This window comes from Onychostruthus taczanowskii, unplaced genomic scaffold, assembly GCF_017590055.1.
Source record: "Onychostruthus taczanowskii isolate IOZ18803 unplaced genomic scaffold, ASM1759005v1 scaffold11, whole genome shotgun sequence".
In the NCBI taxonomy this organism is placed as follows: domain Eukaryota; kingdom Metazoa; phylum Chordata; class Aves; order Passeriformes; family Passeridae; genus Onychostruthus; species Onychostruthus taczanowskii.
Window position 1 is genome coordinate 8077895 of NW_024497629.1, and position 25560 is coordinate 8103454.

The 25560-nt window shown below is 37.8% G+C and overlaps 1 protein-coding gene across 1 annotated transcript in view; it reads right to left on the reverse strand.

The window, feature by feature from the left end:
- Nucleotides 1–25560, reverse strand: part of GREB1 (growth regulating estrogen receptor binding 1) — an 86915-nt gene extending 61355 nt beyond the window's left edge. Inside the window, exon 1 of the mRNA XM_041420680.1 lies at nucleotides 25431–25560. The gene's annotated coding sequence lies outside the window, so the exon portion shown is untranslated. The remainder of the gene's footprint in view (nucleotides 1–25430) is intronic.

Consider the following 25560-nt stretch of genomic DNA (forward strand, 5'->3'; position numbering starts at 1 on the left):
TAAAAGCCATATATTGCATTACTCTTCAAGTTTTAAAAAATAATAATCATAAGCACTACTGGGAGTGATGCCTGACAAAAATCTGTATCTGCAAAAAGAATTCAGAAGAAATCTTTATTTAGACTTTTAAAAAGTGACTTGGCAGCTATTATTAATCTATTTTAATTTTCACTGGAAGTCTATTTTAGATATAATGATGACACTGGTTTTCATTTATTTGCTTCTCGTTTTGGCATGAACCTTCTTTTCAAAGACTTGTCATTCCTTTATCTTGACAACTGGGCCAAGGACCCACTTGATAAAAATAAATGCAAGCTGGGTGATAGTCCAGTGTTGTATTAACTGTGCGCCTAATACATGATATGGCAATAAATGCATTTAGGCAGTGGCACTTCATCCTGTAAATGCTTTCACATTCCTCTCTGCCAGAAACAATGTATTCTGATACAGATTTCCTTGATTTTCCTACAGAATCTCATAAACTCTGCAGGTGTTACTGGAGAGAAAATCCCTTATCAGCAGCTTCCAGCATAGTGCAGCTGATTTGCTATTTCTCCAGCACAGAACCCTGATCCTGTGGCTGGTCAGGCAGCACTGCCTTGGCTCCCATTTGCCTTTTGTGCATTGCTTTGATCAGCTCCTGGCTTTGGATGAAAGCAATTCTTTCAGAGGCCACCTTCAAACTCTCTTAAAAAAAAAAAAAAAAAAAAAAAGAATTACATACATAAAAACCAATTGAGCTTGTTAAGCAGCAGGAAGAAGCCATGTAGAGGGAGGAGAAAGGGAGGGAAGGAGGTGCCGCAAATCAGGGCTAGGAAGTAATGATCAAAGTGGTGACTAGGAAATTAGTAAAAAATATCCCCAAGTTGTACAGGTCTGGGGCATTCCTGTAAGTGCAAAGGCTCTCTCATATTACCTAAGGAGACACAGCTCTCTCTCCAAGAACTGTCTCAGACATCTGCTCCAGTGCTTTGAGAACAGCCACTTGAGATCTCAGAGTAAAGCAGTAGGGAGCAGATTGGCAAGTCAGGAGAGAGATAATCTTGAAATGCATATTTTCTAAAGCAAATTCTAGGAAACCAATACTTCTCTTTCTTCTGTTTTCGGCTGCTATAGAGTGTTTCCAAGAATCCTTTCCAAATCCAAAAGAAGTATACAAAGAGTAATGCTGTACTGGTTGTACAGGTTAGCTTTTCGAGCCATCCTCAAAACCAGACTTTTGTTTTTCCTTCCACCAAGCCTCCAGACTCATTCCTACCCCCACCCTCCAGGCATTCCACCCCCCACCCCTGGAAGCAGTGCAGCAGAGGTCTGTGGGGCAGCCACATGCACACAGAGATACCAGAATGTCCAGCTAAAACACGCCTTGGAGCTGTCTGCCAGGGCAGCAGAGGCAGTGCCTGTGGCAGCTCCCCAAGGATGCACACGGGGTGCAGAGGCTCCACCTCATGCACAGCAAATGGCTCACTGCTCCAAAGAGAGCTTCACTGATTTCTACTAGCACACTCTACTGTGTCTAGGTCATATTTTCCATCTAATGAACAAAGAGTGGACACAAATACAATGGGAGCAGTTTAAAACCTACCTCACCCTCTGTGGATAGCAAATACATCTGTAGATGAGTGTATCACATTACAAATAGATCTGAGCCTCAGGGTTTACTCAATCAGGAGACTGACTGCACAAGTACTATACGTTGAAAATGCATTAAATAAGAAACATTTGTAAACAAATATATACAATCCAAAGCATTCATCAAATATCTTTAGTTAAAAGTATCAGTAGAATCCTCAAATTTAATTCATTTAAGAAACTGAACTTAGCAGTTTTATATCTGAGTTGTCTACTTTGAGGGTTTAAAAATTCAAGTTGTCTTAACTTTTAGTGTTTTGAAGTTTTCCTAAGAGGAAATCACTCAAACCAAGGACAGCAAACAAGAGACAGAAAATGCAGACAAATTAATATGTTTAAAACATTAATATTAGCAGTAAAATGTCTCACAAATATTATATTTGAATAAGATGAAACAATATAAGATGGTATATATTATGATATATTAATATTTTTATTAAACAGTAACTATTTTTCAGCATGGAAATATGCAATAGAAAATATACTGTACCGTACTGAAAGCATGTGCTCCTCAGCGACTTCCAGTAAACAACTCCTGAAGTTTCATATCCTGACTGCACTGCTGAACACCCTACACCTGTGCTAACTGCCAGTGCTGAGGTCTTTGTGGAATTTTGGTTTTTGTTTCATTTAGAAGAGTCTGCTGCTTGGCAAACTGGTGAGCACACTTAAGGCTCCTGAGTCAGCACTGTGCGCAACTGAACAACTCAGTGGGGTCACCATGACACGAACGCTCTCCTGTCACAGTAGAGCACAAGAAGGTTTCAAAGCTATCTGTTCTGCAACTATGGCAAAAATTAAGTAATGAGACCACAATATACCCTGGCAAGCTGTTCTCTAATTTGTGTACTGGCTATACTAAATGATAAATGGTCTTTGTGTCTTATTAATACAAAAGTGCTGTGCTGGGTCATGGTGCTCCCAGCCAGGCACACATTAATTTATCAGTCTGAAACATTATTAACATCAACAGTTTTGTTGGAGGCTTTTAGAAGGACTGAAATGGTTTGGGTTTTTTTAAGAAATAAGGGTGTCCTTTTGTACTATACAGATATCAAAATCACTAAAGAAAGCATAAAGTGTGTACTGTAGGTATTTTGTTTGCTAACAGAAGAAAAGATTAACAGGAGAATGAAATCAGGTATGTAGCAATATTATCTTTGTGTTGGTACTATGCCCGTATCTCCTGTACAAAAGGATAGGAAGTCTAAACAATATTTGAGAGAACGTGCTCAATATAACACTGGATATACAAAGAAACAGGTGTTGCATCATATTTAAACAAACACTGCATCTTTTCAAGATCAGCTAGAATACATGTACACAGAATGTTTCTGGTAAAAACATATTTATCAAACATTTCTTTAGGCAACAAATAACTTCAGAAGATAAAACCAATAATTCTAATTGAGTTTTCTCATGCAATGTTCAGATACATGCTTGATTTTAAACTCAGTTAAATATTACTGAAATGAGTAAAATCAAGCACTTGTCTCGACTCCCAGCTGCATTAAGTTTCTGTGTAACCTTATATGCAGAGTATTTTTGGTACAGCTTGTGAAACTTCATTTTCACTCTTCACTCCCAGGACATGGTTTCATGACTGGCTCAAGCTACTCTATACTCAGGTTACTGCTGAAAAGCAACTTCTCTCACTGCTGATTGTATATTCCCCTCTGTTGTTCAGTGGCATTGATGTCAGCTGATATAACTGAAGACTCATAGTTTTTGTAGGGTCTTGTTTTGCTAGATCAGATTCCTCATCTAGCTAGGCATGAAGTATATGGCCATTAATATTTGCAAAACAAAAGTACCAGTACAAGGCTAGGGAGGGTGGTGAGAACAGTATCTTTCTCTATAAAAATGCTTTAAATAACACTTTAAAATTTTCAAGATACAATTTCTGATTCTTCTGTACCATAAGAGGGAAAAACCTGAATTTTAAAGCTTCGTGAAGCGTTTTGGTGATTTAGTGCTTTCACTGAAAACAATTTTCATATTAATTGAAAGTTTTCATTGTTTCTTTGGTAATTTTTTAAAATATATGCACTCTCTATATACTCCACATGCTTTAATTTTTGATTGGCCCTGAACTGGTCAGGTAGTTGTACTGGATGATCACTGTGGGTCTCTTTCAACTGACAGGCTCTACTCTAGTCTAGTCAATTCTATTCTTAGATTTTAGACAAAGCACTCCATTGAAGATGTGAAAGAGAAACTGTCCAGAAAGTAGTAAATAATGATTTAGGAGAGTGACTGTTATCTTTTTCTGTTATTGTGGAAGTGAACTAGAAGCTTTATAAATGTCCTATATTTGACACTAGATACAGGAGACCTCAGCCATGCATTTTCAAGTGGGGTACAAATTCTTTCAGCTAAGAAATGCAAGAATGACTGACTGGTTTCCTACCAGCACGGTACAACTTCAACATATTAACTTGACCAAACTGGCTCTTGAAGTATTATACTGACAGCCAAAGTTTAGAGAAATCCAAAAGGAAAACAAACATTGCAAGAAATAGATATGTGTGTGAGAGGTGATTTTTGAAAGAGTCACTTTTAATAATTTACCAGGCCAACAAAAACAAAAGCCAGGAAATTCACCTTTTAAAGAAGTGTAATGTGACTAATGCCAGCCAAACTTATTTGCCCCATAACTGTAGTGCATCCACGAGCAAAATTTCTCTAGGATGCACTGCCCAGGATGTTTTTTAGAAAGACATCTAGGATGCTGCAGTGTCTGTCTCTGGCTTTGCTTTGTGGCTGGAAACACCACATCAGTGCTAAAGAATATTAGCATAGGGGAGATGTTAAAGAGGAACATGTTAACCTGATATTCAGGAATGGAATGCAATAAGGAAAAGAAGCCTGCCTGCTTTGGATATAAGCATGGAGAAGGAGTTCCAGAGGAGAAGAAAGGGCAAAAGGGCACAAAGGGCTCTATTGTGTTTGATTAGTAGCCAGAGCAGGAATTCCAGGAATGGGCAGTGAGCATGGAGTTTATGTATAAGAGATGTTGTATACAGAAGCAGTGAAAAGTTAGTCACTATGCAGCTGCTGATACCCCATCAACCAGAAAAGAGGAGCTCTGCCTGCTGAAATGAGCTGCTGAATCTGTGTGAAATGAGTCAGTAATGTAAGTGATGAACTGACAGAACAGTTGTTAGGGGAAAGTTGAACATGTAATTATCCCAACAAAATGTATATAAAATTGTAACCTTGTACCCTAGGCATTAAAGAAGAGAATAATATTTTACAGGACTCTATAAGACATGTTTTTCACAGATAGAGAACACAGGAATAGAAGTGAAACAGCACATGTAACTTGAGGTTATAACCTCAGGGTTACAAGATTTTTAAAAGTCTAAAGCACACGAGAACAAAAATGATAAATGGCATCTTAAAAACAATTTACCAGGACATGCATTTATAAGGCAGAACAAGGAAAGAACTGGTCCCCCATGCAATCAGAAAGGAAAATTAATATATGATTGTAAAGTTTAATGGTTTTTTTCCCCAAGAAGATGAGAGGTTATTTATGATCAAATGACTGATTTAGCCAGCAGTCTTAGAAGGTAAAAGTAGAGACTGTTACTTGAAAAGTCCCCAAGAACTTAGTATTTGAAGAATTCTGCATGCAGACTATGTATGAAAGAACTAAAACTGGGTCCTGCCAATCTGAATCACTGATTTAATTGTGAGACAACTATTTTTCTTCTCAAAATGTTTTTTAAATGGCTGTAGGCATACATGCCTTTTGTGTTTATACAGAAATAATATTGGAGTGTGCACAAAATCTTACACAAAATATCATCTATATAAGCTAAAAATACATACCACACTGGTATGGAGAGTACTTATGTGCAGCCCAGATTGTCTCCTCCATGAGAAACACTCTCAGTCTTGTACTTTGAAGATGTACAAAAGGGGACCTTTAAGATCACCCAGAAATACAGACTGCAATTCAGCTGCCTAACCACAGGCATTGTCTAACTTTGAGATGTTCTGGGTAGTTCTGTCTGGATTCTGACTGCTGCTCCAAAGAAGCAGAGTTCTGAAGCAAGTCCTCTGTCACATGTGCCAGTCCTTTACGGACACCTCAGGTAAACCAGTGAACTGGGTTAACCAGGCACCTACAGGGGAATTAGACTCCAGAAACTCCTACTGTTTCATTAGGGAGAAATTTCCATTATAATCTATAAAACCAAGGGATCTGAGAGAGATCTGAGAGATGATTCAGCTGACCAGCTGCCAGTGTTTATTTAGCTCGACATGAGCTGACTCCCTCCCCCAGCTCCACTGACCACACTTGGCTTCACTGACCACAAGGTGCTGCAGCTGGAGCTGCACAAAGACCTCTGCATTGAGGAGTCTTGGGGCTCAATTCAGTTGCTTACACAAAGATGTTCAGTGCTCTTTGATATGCTCCAGGGTATCTGAGGCAGCAACATAGGCACCACAAACACCTGTAGGAGACCATGCCAGGCAGGATATCTGAGAGCATCTCAAATGGCAAAAGAAGCACAGAAACAAGATGCAGAATCACATCCTCCATTTCAAACTAAATCCTCTTCTCAAAGTCAAAAACTGGCATGTCTATGTGTACATCTGCATTATTAAGTGACTCTGCTTCCAGTTTGCTTCCAGCTCCCCATCACCTGATCAGACTGTGTACACACTGGTTTACATCCAGGCACTGTGCACTCAGCTTTAGTTCCACAAGGAGTTAAATAAGGCCCTCCTCTCTCCAGAGACGGAAAAATTAAAATAAACAGGGTCATGCTGACCTCAAAGCAAGCAACAGACTTAATTACTGCAACAGACAGCGATGAATCATACCTCAGCAAACCTCCCATTCCTTTTCAATAGAATGCATTATTAATCAGACACATTGTTTTACAACTGGTACAACCTACACCAGAAAAATCCTTCCTTTCTTCAGGGCACAACAGGAATATTTCAGAATGTTACATGTGTTTGTTCATCTCTCTTAACAGTCACAAACTGTTGCTGCATTCATGTCTAACCCACATTTATATTTTATTGCCATACTGCACAAAATCATCCACCACATATTCAGTCATGTTGTATCTGTGTAAAAATCTTAAATTAATTTTCACTGACCATTTTTTAAAAACTTGAAAGCTACAGCCTGACCAATACTTCTGTAGCTATTAAAGACTACAACTGGTCAAAACACTTCTTTAAGAGTGTTCCTTCATCTGTAGTAATTGTCATAACGGACAAAAAAGCCTCTGAACCTCCAGGCTGAGTTACATCCCTTTGAGTGCTTAGAAAAACAGCTCTTAAGCACTCTCAACTTTCTGCGCTCTCTTTGTGAAAGACCTCGTATGCCAAGCCATGTGATGGAGGATGCTGTACAGTACATTGGGTCAGGAGACAAGACGTGGCACATCTCATACCTGGGGAACAGGCACATTGCATTCTGCTGCGAACGTGAACTGAAACTAATTGAACAAATGCTGTGCTCAGTGTGTGGGATCTGATATGCCTGTGCTAACCCACTGCCTGTCTGCAGCTGCTGAGCCAGAGAGGAGGCTATTCCACTGCAAACTACTGAGGATACTCATACCATCCCCACTCATTGCCTTGCTTTTGTACCTACTTCCCAATTTGCCATTGTGGTGTACTTCCAGACCCCACATATTCTTTGGAAGGAATCATGTCTGTGTGTAGCCAAGATGGGTTTTTCAAATTCAGTGCATCAAGAGAGGAACATGTAGGTCTGTCTGCAAGCCAAACAAGGGTAACACAGTACAATTATACCCACAGCTGCTGTACTACAGAACATCTTTCTATTCAAATATTTTACTTTAATTACTATGAATCATTAGTTTTAATCTCTTTAGTTCGCCTTGGGTTTGTATATTTTTTTCTTCAGAATTCCATCACCTGGTCACTTATAATACTAAAGAGTTTAGTGCTGAGTATTGGATGCATTAATTGAGAATGCTCACAACAGTATAGTTTTCAATCTCACTTAAAAACTGTACCATGTTACTTTTGAGATCCACCACAACCTCCAATTCGTCTTCTTTCAGATCATGAATTAGGTATCACAATTCCTAAATACTTCAGTGATTACTTAATATCACCCACAGAGATCAAGAGAGAAGTAAGGATATCTTCCTCCTCCATTTTACTGACTTACATTCAGATTTACAGTCTGAAGTGAAATTAGTGTAGCTTCTATGAGCATCTGAACCTCTAATTACAAATTAAATCCATGCCAGGTAATGTTATCTAAATACTTCTAAGAGTCTGAGTTCAAAAATTTCAATCAATGTCAAACTGTGGAAAAGTTCAGACCTGAATGCAGCTCATTTATTATTTTGTTTAAATGTTGGAAGACATATGGAATTTAGAGAAATAAATCATTCTATTTCTGTAATTCTGCTTGGAAAGCCTAACTATATGGCCACATAAAAACAATCTTCAAAGTAAGTTTTCTGATTTAAAAAAAAGATATTTTTTTCCTTATTTGGGCAGTGCTAGAAATTCCCTGTCACTGTTGAAAAATTGTAAGCTGTAGATGAGGAAAAATAAAGCATAAAGTTTTCACATCTCCTGTTGTGTTTCTCTACTGCTCCTTAATTGAGCTGCAATAAGAGTAGAGATCAAAATCAACACGAGCCAGCCACGTGCCCTTGCACATGAAGGCAGCCCAGAAAGTCAAACGTGTCCTGGGCTGCATCCAAATCTCCGTGGGCAGCAGGGGAGGGAGGAGATCTGCTCCCCTGCTCTGCCCTGGTGAGACCCCACCTGCAGTGCTGCACCAGCCCTGGGGTCCCTGCACAAGGACATGGACCTGCTGGAACGAGTCCAGAGGAAGGGCACCAAGAGGCTCAGGGGGAGGGAGCGCCTCTGCCATGGAGACAGGCTGGGAGTGTTCAGCTTGTTCAGCCCAGGAGAGGAGAAGGCTCTGGGGAAACCTTAGAACACCTTCCAGTGCCTAAAGGGGCATTACAAGAAAGCTGGAAGAGGGACTCAAACATTGAGATTTTTCTAACATTAAAAACCAAAATCGATTCAGGTCTAGTATTTGCAAATAGAATAAATAGTACTAAGGACTGGGAAGTCAGCTGCCCCTGGTTTTCCATACATAAAAACAACAGGAATTTATTTGGAGGAGCTAAAGACATTATTTTGCAAACTTTGCATCCTTTTTCTCATTCTGTTCTTAAGAATCAATTCATCTTTACTTTAGTTTTATTATACCTAATTCAAAACAGCACAGACATTTAAACAAGTTTAGTCTATCAATTTACACCAAGCAAAAAATACAAAGGGATACATTTTCCATCATTTTCTCACATATTAACATAATTGCACTTGTCAACTGAATACATTAAAGTTACCTACTGTGAACATATTACAATGTGAAAATACTTTGATTATGTTGCCACCATATAAAATTCAATGCAGTTTCCAAGGCCTCAAAACTTCACTTTAAACAGAATACTGAGTGTCAAATTGCAAAGGCAAAGATTCTACAAAATATACTTTAGCATTCTGAACAACCAAAATATGGTGCTACAATAGCATAGTGACCACAAATGCTGCTGCTGACCTTTGGAAAAAGCAGTGAGAAGTTTTTAAAAGGAAGTATTCATTACATAATTACATAATCAAGTATAATGTTTGCTCTTTTATTCTAAGTATTTATCAAAAAGCCATTCTGGACCCAAGTCTGCCAGAATGATAATAAATTTGTCAACAAAATTAAGGCTCAATTTGACAGATGTGTGATTTCTGTCATTATGCTGAAAGCAATGTTAAAATCTTTAGCATTTTTGACACATCATACTATAGAAAAGAAGCTGCAGGGGAAACACTGTCATTATGACATTTTTGGCTTGTTTGACATTTTGTCTTGTTCTTTTTTGAAATCATGATTGCATGTTCTGCAAAATATACACAAGAAGTATTAGTAGGAAAGGCAATCCAGAGCAATAGATCTATTTTAAAAAGCAGTACAAATTGTACATAGTATTATTTCAGCTGGTTGATAGCATCTCACATTTTTCAGAAATGCTGGGCATTGCTCTCACATTTGAGTATTACCCATTGTACATTGTCCCTGCAGCAGAGAACAGTCTCTTATGATCAAGAGAGACTTAAAGAACAGAGTTCATGTGACTGGACGAAAGAATGGAACAGCACTCTAAACAGACAGCAGGAACAGTACAAAGTGGTATGTCTGAAACACCACAGCTGGACAGATTGCACCAACTGACATGTTAGGAGCAAGTTTTATATAATAGCAAATTTCTTGCCTTTAATGGGTGGCTCTTAGACAACTGCCAGCATCTATTTTCCCCTGTAATTATATATCCAGTACATTTTACACACACATATCATTTTTCCAATAGCAGTAATCATTTCATATAAAACACAGTCTTTTTTCTAGACATTTGATAAAGGCTCTTTCAGAAAAATATCACAATCTATGGTGCAATTTGAAAGCATGAAGATGATGCATCCAGAAGTATTAGCACAATATCAGACAGAAACAAATTTAAACTTCTAATAAAAACTTTGAAAGCTTCAACTGTCTTTGATTCTGAGTAGTTCATCTGCCTGAAGAATAAAGAAAAACATCCTATCAAAGGTACCCAAACACTACCTCTGTGACAGAATATGGGATGAACTGTAAATGAAGTGTTCTCAAGAATTTATCCTATACAGGGAAACGTGAAAAATTGCTGAGGAATAATCATAACTATTGCTTGTTTACAAGCTGTCTTCGACTCAGGAACATCATCTCTGCCTAAAGAAAAGTATGAGTCAAGCCCATAGGAGAGCCCAGGTCACTTTCAGATTGAAATATTATCCTTCTTCATTGTCTCCTGTGCTAAAAATTCTGAAGAAGAAAAGGTAGGAATAATTGGTTCACAGAAAATAACCCTGCCTCTTCTAGAATTCTGTTATCTATCTAAGTCACTCTTCCTAACACTCTGACTGATGACTTCTTTCAGTGCTTGACATTATGGACTTAGAAATTGTACATTATTATCTTGGCCTCATCATCTCCTGCATTCAATTACCAGTCTATACACTACATGAATAGCCTCTTCCCATTAAGGTGATATCCTTTACCAAAGCAGAGGTTTACAGAACTTTCTCTGATTAAATAGGATTTTACTTTAGAAGCAGTTTTGAAGCTTTTGCTTCCTTCAAATAAATTTTATTTAAACAAATAAAACAAATACCACTTTGGTTTGTTTTTTTTTCACACAACAGTGTCCCAGTATGCTATTAAGAAGTCCTTTCCAAGCAATAGCCTCATCCTAGTGATGGATAAAAATAAATCATGTGGGTAGGAACTACCTGTGCATACATACCTATTAATACCTACACATACACACACACACACAGAATCTTATGTGTTCTCAGGCTGAGGTTCAGCAATCAATGCATAATACAACATTTGCTTATCCTGTAGTTTCCTTCATTAATTGACAGTCATCACTCTACTTGCATGACCTCACAAGAATTTTGCATAAAAGGCAAAGACAAAATATGTCCCTTACGCAGAAATGCAACTTTTAGTTATTGCTATTAGTCACTTCTCTGTATGCCACATTCAACAGCCCTAAGTGACAGACTCCAGAGAAATGAGTTTATCAGAAGGCACATACAGATGAAGCCCCTGCCAACAGCACTGCTCAACAAGGCAAGCACTCCCACTCAGGTGAGGTTGCAGCTTCTCAGGAACCCCACCCACTTATCAGCTACACTCAAACAGGGAATGCTGCTCCTTTGCCATGTCTATACTGACAGGTAAAACCAGGCCACTGGTGCTGGAACAGTCATGCCCACTCCCCTGAATGCATGTAGTGCCCTGTGGCTTTGTGGGCATATTTAATGTGGTTTGAGTCAGAATTTTGATCAGTGCCAGGGCTGATCAAGTCATCCCAGTGGTGACTCACAGCGTGGAATGGGATGGCTGTGGAAATGCTTTAGTGGAGAAAAGCTGCTGGGACAGCATGGGAGGTCCGTGTGCTCTGGGAGCAGTCCCTGGTGCATTCCCAGCCCAAGAACTGCCTGGAAGATTACAGAGTGCCACAGGCCAAAACTGTACCAGGAACCACTCTGACTGGGAGCTCCAGTTCAGGCTCACCACAAACTGCCTTACCAGCTTTTCAGACTCTGCCTTCAAGTCCATGTGCATTCTGGTCACAGTTTTCCCTTCTTTGTCCTACTTTCTCTGACTTCTTTTACTCACTGTCTTTTTAAAACTATTTACTCTCAATGCCCTCCTCAAAAATTATATACATACTCCACGTCCACCTACCTCTCCTTTCCATGAACTGGAATATTGAACAATGAAATAACTAATACTGACACTTTAAAGCCTGGTGGGACACCACTAGGTTTTAAAATTATCACTGTTAAAAAGATGGAAGAGTTGCAATTTGAGACTGTTGCAAATCTGTAGACACTATAATGCTATTGCAGCTACACATATACCCATGTAATAAGAGACATTGTTTTCTTTACCTTTCAACTTCATAGATTAAATAGTACAGGAGCAAGCTGAATATCTGATTCATTATAATAGTAAAAGCTTCTACATCAACTCCTGATTTGCTGTGGGTAGATAGTCCAAACTATGATATAAGCCTTGTGTTTGCTCCCTGCCTTTGGTTACACACAACACTATTGAGGGTAATGCTGCTCATGCCACTCAGCAGCAAATTTCTTTAGGCTATTCCCATTCTCTTCACAAACAGGTTCACATTTTTTATGTGTATCCTTATTAGTTGATATGTTTTAAATTAATTTTACTTCCTCTCTCTTACTCTGTCCCATGATTGTGCAGTATCAATGAGCACTGACTGTACTCTTCATTTTCTGAGGAAAGTTAGACTAAACATGAGATCCAGCACACATTAAAGGGAAGAGCTAAGTAATAATGAGCCTTAATTTAAAATACAGAAATTAAAGACAGGAACCTCGTCTTGTATGGGAGCTGATACAGTTTGTTGCAGTGTCATCCAAATGTAGGCTGCAACTTCTCCAGACACAAAATGTGTGTTATCCAACAGCATTTGCTTTTCACTTTCCTTCATATTATCAAATTCTCATGCACTTTCCCATGGTATGTAACAGGTTTCCTGTAGAATCCTTTCTTATAAATTTGTGACAAAATTCGAAGATATTAGTAATACAATCTCTAGATATCCACAATCAAAATCCTTCTGAAAAACTGTTAGATCAAAACCTTGCTAAACACCACAGGAGACCACTTCTTTAGAAATTATTGTAAAATTTGAGTTTAACAATTTAATCTAATTGTACCACATCAAAAACAAGCAATGAAAAACAAAATGACAGAAGATAAGCAGTTATAACAGCAATTTCTTCATTTCAGTTCTGTTGCATGATAATTCCAGTGGCTATCCTGCTTCTTTCAGGAGGAAAAGCATTGAATCATGGAATCACAGAATGTTTTGCATTGGAAGCAACCTTTAAAGATCATCTAGCACAACGTCTCTGCCCCAAGCAGGAATGTGTCCAGCTTGACCATGTCACCTACAGTACCATCCAACCTGACTCTGAATGTTTCCAGGGACAGGCATCTACCATCTCTCTGGGCAATTTATGCCCGTGTTTCACCACTTCTACCAAAAAAACCCCTTCCTTATATCTAATCTTAATCTAACCTCCTTATTTTAAAAAACTATTACTCCTTGTCCTATCACAACAGACCCTCCTAACATTTCATGCATTGAACACTCCATCCACCAAATCTGTGCCTCTCCAATTAATAGAGAAGGATGTTCTTCACTCATTGAACATACTCTTGAGAAAAGTTAGGGACAGAGAAGTTTGCAAAATCAGGCTGCAACTATGACAAGAAAAAACCACAAGTGTAGTAAGAAAAAGGTTTAAACGCTATAAGAGATGCAATACTTTGTTCTCCGTGTTTTTTTCCCAGAGGTAGCACAGTATGATCCATTATAAAATATACTAACTATGGAATACATAGTATCCATGTTCAAGATCCATACTCTGAAAGTGAAAAGCATTTGGACTCTCAGAGTAGCAAGGAAAATGAATATGACCACGTAGCCTCTCTTCACTCACTCAAGCACACAAGCAAATCTGTAGCTCTTCATCTTCTTTACTAAATGAGGCTACAGGAAGGTAGTAATGATGAGTCATCTTAGCAACCCAAATGCCAGTTTTCAAGTGCAATATCCATCCAAATAAATAACAATTATCCCAGCACATCTGTTGCTTGTTATAAACTTTAATGCAGCAACAATGATATTATTACCCATGTTCTCCCAGTTAAACTTAACTCATAGGTTTATATAAAAGTTTTCTCTTCAGTCCTAAATTACAGTAAAATTAAGTGTGGCAGAGAAACACGTGTTCCTCAAACAGTTTCATTTCAGACTTTCAAAACCACATTGCACTTACAATTTTAGCTATATTTAAAGATGCCACATAACCATGTCCTGAAAAATCTCAGCTCCAATTTCCTCTATTTAGGTGTGGTGTTGATTTCACCACAGATTTATATTTAATATTTACATTGGCGTTTGGTTTAAGTATCTTCATATTGAATTCATGTAGTTTTCTTATGACAATAAGAATCCACAGTTATGTGGATTCATGTGGTCTAATTTTATTAAAGATGTCAGGTACATTCTAATTAATAATAAATTCTTGGCAAAATGTGTGCAGCAGTGAATCTTAAAAACTGAGTTTATCAAATATTTATAGAGACTGACCCATAGTCAGAAATTGTTCTGAGCCCTCAGTCCTGTGAAGAATGTTTTTTACATTGTGTCTACTTAGTTCAAGAATGGCCACAGCATTGCATAATGACACAGGTTCTAAATATCATTGGCTCTGAATCAGCTGAAAAACCCCAGAGTTTGGTTCACAGGAATCACCAGCACAAGCCCATTTCTAGGCTGCCTTCCTCTCTGTTAGTCCTGTATTTTAGGCTTAGTAAGCTGTTATATGCTTCAGGACCAGATTATTACCCCAGTTTTCACCACTAGAAGTTGCAATATCTCTTTTCAAAACTGAGGGTTTAAAAAGCTCTGATCTCTAAAAAGAAATACAAAATTACAAGAAGCAGACAGTAGTTTTTTGTTGTTTTTTTTTTCATACCATTTTATTGCATTTAGCACAAACAGCTCACAATAGCTGTTCCTTCATCAGTGTGCTAAAAGGTTGAATGGATTTGAAATATATTATCTTAAAAATGATGGCATAACTCTTCCAGTTGTCAAAGTCAATATTTCAAGCATGAATTGCATGAAATACCGGCTCCTTTTTGTTTTAAACAATACCTCAGTACATATAACACATTAATAAAACCAACCAAAAAAAACACCCCACAAACCAAACTTCTTTGCAAGTGTTAAAGGAAGATAGGGTATTTGTTTTGTTTCATTTTCTCAGATCAGTTCTCCATAATATTTCCAAGAAGGCAAGAAATTCTTTGAAACTAAGATCTCATTACACACACATTATGAAAAAAAAACCATTGAAATTGATTTTTGAATGTGCAGTGTCTAATTTATAGGCTTGACTAATCTGCATTTTTAGAAACTAACAGATTGTTTTACTGGTTAGTGCAAATGTTATTGATCCGCTTTCTTGCTGAATTAATAGCACTATGATAGGACAACTCGCTTTCTCAGCTTTCCCAATGTTTTCCTGAAAAGAGGCCCATTACATGGCAGGGGGCAAAGGACAGGCCTTGATAACACTGTTTGTACATTTCTTTGATGTCCACAGGCATCATCCTCGACAACTGACCACCAGAGACAAAAGAGTACTCTCAGGCTGCTGGAAATCCCAGCCATTCTTCTCACCACCTTTTGATATCCCAAGGCTTCTATACCCTGACCTCTGCACTCTGACATCCTTATTTGAAGGATGGTCAGAAACATCAAAAAATTGTTTCCAAATTTAGCCAATAAACTAAGGATTTATTTTGCTTTCCATAATTGCTTTGTATCCTAATGTACCTGTGGGAACACCAAAGATTTTACAAAAACAGTAGAAGGAAAAGTGTCAACAAGAAAAAAAAACTTTGATTTTCTGGTTTTGAAACCACTCTCAAACATCTGCCTTCTAAAAGCCAACTCTGTCTACAAAGTGCCTTGACATTACCATCATAATGCCTTGATTGTGCACATGTACCACAATATTTCTACCTAGTCAGTGTCATACAGGTTTCTACTTCTAATATGCAGCTGTTTCTTGCTGACATAACTTCACTAAACATACACATTTTAAATGGTGTGCATGCCGTATGTTAAGTACTGATACAAATTTCTATTCATTCATATTTTTAAAATAAATGTGATTTTAACATTTTTTCAAACTGTTTTGCTCTCTACAAACCTGTGTGATTGATAATTGGATCAGTTTTCCTCTGTTTTTCAGAATATTTAGAGAATAATTTTCCACAAAACTAACAGAAATTATCATGGGTGCTTTTAGACAATATCACTTTTTACCTTTCCAAGGGACGGAAATTGAACAAAATGGTCAAACAGAAATAATACACATCCAGCTAAAACACTGGAAGTCAGGCAAACACCTAGAGAAACACCCTTCTCTCCTTTATTATTATGGGAGGTCCTCCTGAAAACCCACTGCAAATATATAAGTGAAATCACATATACAAGTAAAACCTCTTAACAAGACCAACCTACTGACAATCCATATGTATGCACAAATTTGGAGTTTAGCCAAACTAGTATCTATATTCAGTCTCTTGTGCTTTGACAACAATTTTTTGTAGCACAGTGCTAAAATATTATCCTGCCATGAAGTTCTTCAGCTTGAAATGAGGACAAAGTCTGGTCCCAAATGTGTTGGATTTCATAGTATACAAGCATCTAAACTATCTTTAGTTTAATAAACTATGCCCAAATGATAAATTGGTTTGCATTGATTTTTTTTCAAACTGGCATCAATACCATTTTTTTCTACATTGACAATATTCCTCCTAATTTAAAAGTCAATGATGTACCAGTGTTAATGCAACAGATAGAGAATAACAGATAAATGTCAATATTTTAATAACCAAACTATTAATCATTTATTTTGCAAACACTGGGATTTATAATGCTTGTTTTAAAGCCAGTTCTAAATCACCTAGTATTATCTACTCAGCTCAGCCAATGTTTATTTATTTTAATGTCTGCCAGAAAAGAATGAAACTGAATTCACAGAATGAATGGTATGGGATTCAAACAGCCAAGAATCTTGTGACCTTTAAAAATTCTCTTCTCTATATTAGTTTACTACCATAAAAAATAGGGCATAAACCAACAAGAAAAAAAGTAGCAAAGAGGGGGGGAAAAAGGTGTTTTTAAAAAGTTTTAGAATTCATAGAGTTCTCAGACAAAATGCTGATAATAGCTACATAAGGGCTGTTCTAATTGATCTTTCTGATTTTGGTGGGTTTTGAATTAAACCAGACCCCAAGGATTTCTGTTCAGTGATAGATCCTGACAATTTATTTTCAGTGTTTAATCTTGTTATTTTTAAAATAAATTGCATGTGTTTAAACAGAACAGGAGGCCTGATTCTGAATCAGTACAGAGCCCTCAGAGTAGCTCTGGCAAGAGAGTAAAACAGATAAAGTTAAAACGGGGGGGAAAAACCTAATGAACCACAAGTCTATAAATATTTTCATTTAACTGAATCCTGACCATGGCTAACACAAACTACCTGTGAACAAACCTAAGGTCATACCTATACAGCAAGAGGAAAATCCTGAAAAATCAGTGACATAAATTAAATGCACGCAAGGCCATCAACAACTCTTCCAGTTCTGGCAGTGCCCACTGAAGATTACAATCTATTTTATAGAGGCTCATTACTGCTCTGATGTTGGAAATAATTGCCCTGCCAGTTTTACACACATTGTTTTCCTTGCAAGCCATCTCTGACCCTCTTTAGTAAAAAAAGTTAACACTGTTACAGTAATAGACCTTCAGCAGCCCTGTTCATTTCCAGCAGAATGGATTAGGAGCCGTGCACAGGAGCAGCTCAGCTGGCACAGTCACCTCTGTGGCAGAAGTGCAGTAAGGAGTTATTAGGGCAGGAACCGTCTCAGCCAGCACAGCTGCAGTCAGAAGAGGGTGGGAATAAAGCCTTAGTAAAACACATGAGCTTTTCATGTGCATGCATTTATACACAGCCCTGAGTGTTGGCAAATTCTGTGGGTGCATCTCTACACTTAATTCTGATGTAGGTAGAAGATACAAGGAACAGATTATTCCTTTGCAGTCCTGCTGTTTGTCAGACTATTCTTTCTCCATTGTGACATCATCTTTAGGAGTTTCCAGACTCCCACCACATAACCTAAAAAATACAACTGTGAAAGAAATTTCTAATTGGATATATCAAAAATTGTACCTTAAAAAGAAAAGTTTATTTCATCCTGGACCCACAGAAGCACACAATGGAAAAAACCCAAACAAACCTCAGAAATCTTTCCCAGTAGATTAAGATCTCATTTGCAAGGTTTAAAGGGATCATTCCAACTGAGTAAGATTTAGCTTAAATTCAAGACAGCCTTTTGTTTTTAGAAAGTGAGTACAGTGCCAAAGAAACCAAATTACATGCAAAAGCAATGCCACCTAGCAGTGAGAATACAGTGAAGCAGTATAGCTAAGTCGAAATGGGAACAGCACCATCCATAAAGCTTTGTTTTCTTGCTGCCATCCTACACACCATGACTTCCCACCCAGACTGACCTGTCAGCATGACCTCACACCTCTACTGCTACAAGCATCTGGTCCAGGAAGAGATGCCAGGCCTTTGTGTCCAGGGCTGGAGAATCGCCTGCACTCACACTGCAGGACCACGTTCACATCACCTGATGCTGGGCCTAAGTGTCTCTGGGCATCAGCCGGGCCTCCACGGCCCTGACAAAACTATTTGTGTGTGGTCTTTCCCCCAGTCAGTTTAATTTCATTATGATGCAGGCTGTATTGAAGCTTTTATCAGAGCAGGATTTTTTGGCATGGAACTAAAAGCATGCAATACATGAACGGGGATGTTGCATCACAGGGTAGGATTTACACACAGGGTAAGAGACCTAACTTCAATTAGTATCAGAAAATAATGTGGGATTAGGAGAGTCATAGGTAATTGTGTCATCCACTTTGCCAAGTGGGAGCAGTTTTTGAAATAAATTAGCTCCAGAACAATGCTTAAGTTTTGCCTCAGAGGGAAATCATTGGATTTCTGTTAAAGAGAACACAAGAGAGAACACAATTCACAGAGTGAACATTGTCAGTGGCTTGAAACTGGGAATGAACACAAGCCAAGTCACCTTCCCACCTTGCTGCACTCTTTCACACAGATACTCTCAATTGGATCCCTCAGCTGCCTTTGCCTTTCCCTTGTGCATATGAAATGCTGGCTGCATAAGAGAAATAAAAAAAATAAATAGAATAAGCATCAGAACATATTGGGAAACTTCACTGAATAAAAGAAGACATACACACAAGGAAAGACACAAAGTCTATAGAAGACTATCCACAAACACTGCCTGAGATGTACAGGTATTGGTATTTTAACTGAAAAATGTAACCTGACCTTTGGAGATTGTAGGGATCCTTTAAGGCACTAAATGGTATAATGAAGCATTTGCCTTTTTTGAGTATTTTAAAGTCATTATCTAGATCTTTATTAGGGACATCTATTTTATAACATATACAATGAGAAATTCAGTAGAACTTGCACTATAGCTGGAGAATATTACAATTTTCTAAGCTCTCTACTAATCAGCCAAACTGCAAATAAAGACATGTATCTACTTTGGTATGTACAGTACCTGGAATCATTGGCTTCCCCATATGGGAAGGCAGCCCATTAGATATATTAAGCCTCCATACAAAAAACATCCATATGTATAGTGACGTTATGGCTTCATGATTCTGAGGGATGGGAGCACAAAATTAACCAGATGAAGCAGTATTCTAGATCATATAAAACATATGTGAATTAAGCTATGGAAATATATGGCAGGAGCATGCCACAAAAAAAGGAATAATCAGTGGAGAAGAAAAGACAGATCCATTAAGGACAAGTGGGTCCATTAACCAAAGAAACTCATTAACACAGCTATCTGAGCCGGTATGAGTAACACCAGTTTTTGCATCAGCAAACCCAGTGTCTGCTTAACAATCTCAAGGAAAAGACAGTCTTTTCCTTTTATTCTGTCACCAGTGCTAAGCACATCTCCCCAGAAAACAGCAACACTACCTGATTTTCTAGTTGTTTCTCCTATTATTTCTCTGAACAGGAGTTTTTTCTCTTCTGTATTAATCCTCCCCATGTCACAGTTGAACTGGAAGATGTAAGATTGTCAGTGTACAGATTGCTTGTGGACCAGTACATTAAATTAACAGCTTGCCAAAAATTCCCACTTTCACCTTCCCAGCCCTCTAAAAGAAAATAAGACTATGATTAGGTTTGATGGAAGAGGAAGTAAATGGCAGAAGAATTAAAGATATGTTGAGCATGAAGCTGGAAACACAGCTTGCAAGATAGAAGGGGTTTAGTGCAAAGTAACTGAAGGTCCCCTTGTTTCTTAGGCCCTCAAAGACAAAAGCTTTTAGTCATGAGTAGCTATGATGGAGCAGCTGAAGAGGCATGGGTGCACTTTGGCCAGGGTAATTAACATAAGTTAAAACACATGTTGTCTGTTTAGGCTGTAAACTGTTGTTTATGCACAAATTACAAAAGAAACAGTGTACAGATCAAGTTGAGGCCACATGAACATATGGGTAATAATGTTCATCAGTGGGCTAGCATAGGCAAATAAGAGATACTCTAAAAATTGAAGTTGTTATAATTCTGATTTCATGCCTTTCTTAATTTTCTTGCTGGCTTAGGCATGGAGGAAAAGGCAGGTTGTCTTCTCTAAGTTACAATACTGTGAAATTCCCAGATGATACTTCAAAGATGCTCAAGACAGTTACATAACTTCTGTTTCATAGAGCACAAAAGTCACTGTCATTTTGAAGACAAACTTCTCTTGAAGATTCTTGTAAGATCACATATTTTTCTAAGATAACATAATGAGGGCTCAAAGAGTTATAATATACAGGGTGTCATCAGGCTGGTAGCCAATCAACTGCAGAGTTCAACAGGGCTCACTTTTAGGGCCAGTGTTATTTAATATTTGTATAGATTATCTGGACACAGGAGTAAATTTGCTGAAAAACACAGAAGGAGCTGTGGAGTCAGTCGAGGATCAAGAGGCCTAACATAGAGAGACACCTGCAGAGATCAGGGAGCAGCACAATTGCCAACCAAAGGAAATTTAACAAGAGCAAGTGCTGGATTCTCCATCTAGGATGGGACAATCCTGGTTAAACATTCAAACTGGGCTGGAGAGCAGCCCCACAGGAAGAGATCTGAGGGTTTGGATCAATGGAGATGTGAATCTGAGAGTGCCCTGGCAGCCACAAGGGCCAGCCATGTCCTACAAGGCATAGCAAGCCTGTCGAGGGCAGTGATTGTCCCTCTGGACACTGCATCAGTGCAGCCCCACCTCCAATGCTGTCTGCAATTTTGGATGCCTCATCTTAGGAAGGACATCAGACTACTAGAGTCTGTCCAGAGGAGGGTGGCAAGATGGTGTCAAAGGCAAGACTTGAGGGGAGTGGCTGAGGGAGTGGAATGAAGCTGCACCAGGGAAAGACAGCATCATGTTGGACATTAGGAAAAAGTTTCTCACTGAGGGGATGGTTGCACACTGGCACAGGGTCACAGCACCAAGCCTGACAGAGTTCAAGGAGTGTCTGGATGACACTCTTAGTTACGTGGTGTAGTTTCAGGTTGTCCTGCAAGGAGCAGGGAGTTGGAGCTGATGATGTGTATGAGTCATCCAAATTGAGATATCCTATGATTCTATGTTTTCACTATATATCTTATTTCCTGTGATGCTATTAAGCCTTCTAAAAATAATTTTTCATTTTAATCTACTGCATAATTATATAAATATGCCATCAACATAATTATAGATTGCTTTTAGTACATGAAGTACTGCTGTGCTGTTTAACTAGAGAAAAGGTATTTTCTTCATATAACACTTGATCAATATTTATATTTTTATTTATATTTTACAACATTTTTCCTACAGTATACAATGTAGGCAAATGGCAATTTTGTTTTACTGTTTCTTTAGAGATACACCATTGGCAGTGCTACTTCTTAGATTTCCTTTATTTCTCACATAAATATTTAAGCACGAAATGCAGCACATTGAAAATGGCAAATGAAGGCAAACCAAAAACAAACCAATGATCTTTGGAATCCTTAAGTATAATTATAAAGGTACAGCTACAAATATCTATAAAATGAGTATTAGTGATACATTTGAATTTCCTTGGTAAATTATAGTATTTCCTGCCACAATCTGCATAAAAGAAGTTTTCAAGATTTAGTCAGACTTCCCGACTGACTGAATCATGAACCATAGTCTGCATGGGAAAAAAGCACAGAAATATTCAGCTGTAGTTCAGGAAGCAATACTTTCCCTGTGCACATGTGCAGTACACGAATGCAGGCATGTTTCTGTGAAAGTAGGCATATTTCCATGTAGATTTTGGTTGGTTGTAGTTCCAATAGCCTTTTATGCCCCTCATGTAGGTTTTATTTACATTAAATAATTCCTTAGCTCTGCCTGATCTCAGCTGATAGTAAGTAAATGCTTTATTTTGTATGAAGGTAAAAAAAAGGAGTGAGAGATTACTTATCATTCACCTTGCAGGCTTTGTATTCATTAGAAAAACCACAATCAATAAGAACCAAAGGCACGTTTTCCCTAAAGATAACTATGTCCAGCATCAGTAGGGGGTCTGGGAGTCTCACAGGCTTTGATTTATTAGTAAGAATCACCTTTTGAAGTTTACAACTTCCTAATCCAAATTTCACTTTACTTAACTCTGCTGTAAACTGTCCTCCTTTTATTTTGTTAAACAAAACTACACGTTTTTTCTTATGGTTACTGTTCCATAAGCTTCAAATGCAGAAAAACTATAAATTCTTACTTTGCCACTTTTCACATTTTATACAGCAGTATCTTCTGGGTTTTGGGGACAGGTGTTGTTTTATTAACAGAGAAACTACGAAAGCCAGTAATTTCTTACACAGAGAACATTCTTTTTGTTTAACAAGGAAAAACAGAATTCAAACCATTGTTTTTAACTTGCTATTTCACATTAGAAAACTCATCCCTTAACTTTGTGCATATTATGCATAGTTTTATTGAATAACACGAAATCTCATCTGAGAGATTCAGAGCTATTGTATTCAAAGACAGACTACCCTAACAAGGAATTTAAATACAGACACAAATAGATAATAGACCTGAGTCATAAGCGAGAAGAAAAATCCTATATTCCCAATACCAAGGAATACAGACACTTCCAACAGAAAATAAAAACATTGTGACTAAGAGATATTCACAACACAAAGCTTTTCACAGCCTGAGTGAAATTCCATCCCTGAATCAGTCCTTTCTAGGCTTGTGCTTATTACATCTTCTGTCAGGAGCTAATCTCACGTGACAGGCCTGATCCAAAGCCATTTGAAGTCTATGGAATGTCTCTTCCTGACTTCAGGGAGCTTTGCTTCCAGCCCTTCTAAACTTCAAGAACAATACAATTCATGGAAAGTTGTTTTAAGAGAACAATAGCTAACTATTGTCTAAGTAGAAAAGAATGTTAGCTTCAAATGAAATTTACCTGCAATGGTAGATTCGTGTGAGGGTTCTTTTATTACTGTTTCTTTACGCATCTAGCACAGCTAAAACTTTCCAAGTGAGAACATGCCATTTCTTTAACAGAAGCCACAGAAAATCAAAACTGTAGTCAAAACCAAAAACATAAGTAAAAATAAAAATATAATTTTGTACATAGTACATGTAGGTTTTCTAAGGAAACAAAAGATCACTTTTAAGTCCTCAAATAATTCAATATTTTCTTAAACAGCTGTACATTAAAGACAAAACAAAACAATAGGTTTCAAAAATTTATCAGTTGTTCCTGAAGTCAGAAAATCAAAAGATAGAATAAAAAAATAATTAAAAAAAAAAAAACCACCAAACAAAGCCAAACTAGTTGTGTAAGCAAGGGGGTGGGCTGACAGGAAAGCAAGTTATTTTGCTTTCTTTTATAACAAAAAACCCTGATTGTTCACTAACTTAAGTAAATTTCAAAGCTAGAGGTGACAACTACCACACCAGATATGGTGAGCAAGTCAGACTGTTATTTATATTTTGAAAATAGTAATATAAATGAAATAAACTCTGAAATGGCAATTAAGATCATTGTAAAAACTGGTGGAAGTCCCATTGCTGTGATGTGGCTTTTCTCTCATTTATAAGAAAAATGAGGCAATGTAGACCAGTACAGACCCTGATGTTGAACTGATGTGCACTCATAGCAGTAAATTTACACTGATAAAAAAGTAGATCAAACTTAGCTCTACCACCTCCAAGCTCCCAATGCACCAGAGAGGTGACTCCAATTTCCTCGCTCAAACAACAAATCAACTCACTACAGCTATTTTACCTAATGTTGAGATGAAGACACAGAAACTTCCCATTAAGCACAAACATTCCAGAATGTCCAAGTTTGGAGAATGATTCTATGTTTTATAGCAAAAAGAAGAGAAAAAAAAAAAAAAAAAAAAAAAAAAAAAACCAACCAAAACAAAAACCAACATTAGGTTCTAAAGACTCTCATTCATAAGATATACTAACCACTGTTAATTTTCTCTTTTCTCTAGTCGTGGTTCTACATATTTAACAACAAACACTGACACTATAACTTTTATTAATTAATAATTTCAGAAACGTCTATAAAGTATTAGATTAAAACCAATGTAGCCCATACCTTAAAAAGTAAAGTAAATGAGACAAAGCACAAGAAAAAAGTAAACATCAATTTTTGCAGTGTAGAGATGCTATAGTTTCTGTCTCCTTCATTTAAGATCCCAGTATCCACAAGTAAAAATAAACATTTCACTTTATACATACACCTAAACTAATTGCTGATTTTTTTAGTCTGAGTGGATGAAAACACAAAACTAGAAATTTCATTTCAGGCAAGTATAAAATTGTGGTTTGATTTTTTCCTAAATGAAATGAAACAGTATTTCTCAGGTCAAACACCATACCTTGTTTTGGCATCACAAATATTTTCTTAAAATAATTGTCAAACAGCACATTTTGTTTGACTTTAAAAGCACATTATTTTGGGAATGTTGTCTTTTTTCCTTGTTGTTGCTATTGACTGCATTTTTGATCTGAAACGTTGTCCTAAAATGAAAAATCAAACTTGCAAGTAAAAAAAAGTCAAAACAATATGCAGACTTTTAACTTCGCTTGTGTATTTTTTTTTCTCTTCTGACATGCACAAAGTAATGAATGTTTTGTTCACTCCAACACTCTATTTTGGGTATATAAACTATTCCTACCCCTTGCTAAGTCCCATGTACCCATGTACCAGTTACACCCCATTCTCTCCTCTTCCCCAGGCAGCTGGGACACGAGCTGCCCGCAGCGCAGCACTGCCGGCTGCTATCCCGATCCCTGCTGCTGCTGGGACTAACACTTCCCTAACCTTCAGGAGCCCTGCGCTTCCACTTACCCCCCTGCCGTCTCGGAGCATTCCCAGGTGCTTTTAAGCTTTTCTCTCTATTGTTGCTGCTGCTTCCCCTTATTTTGGCAGAAGCTACGGCTCTGCAAGTTGCAAGGCTCTTACCTCTGAGACCCTTTGTTGCTCTGTCTGCGACCACGCTGGAAGCAGGGAGCGATGGATATTAGGGAAGCATGAGCCTCCCCTCGCTGTTTAGCAGCGTGGTCTGCAAAGAAAGATAGAGATGCTGCTCCCT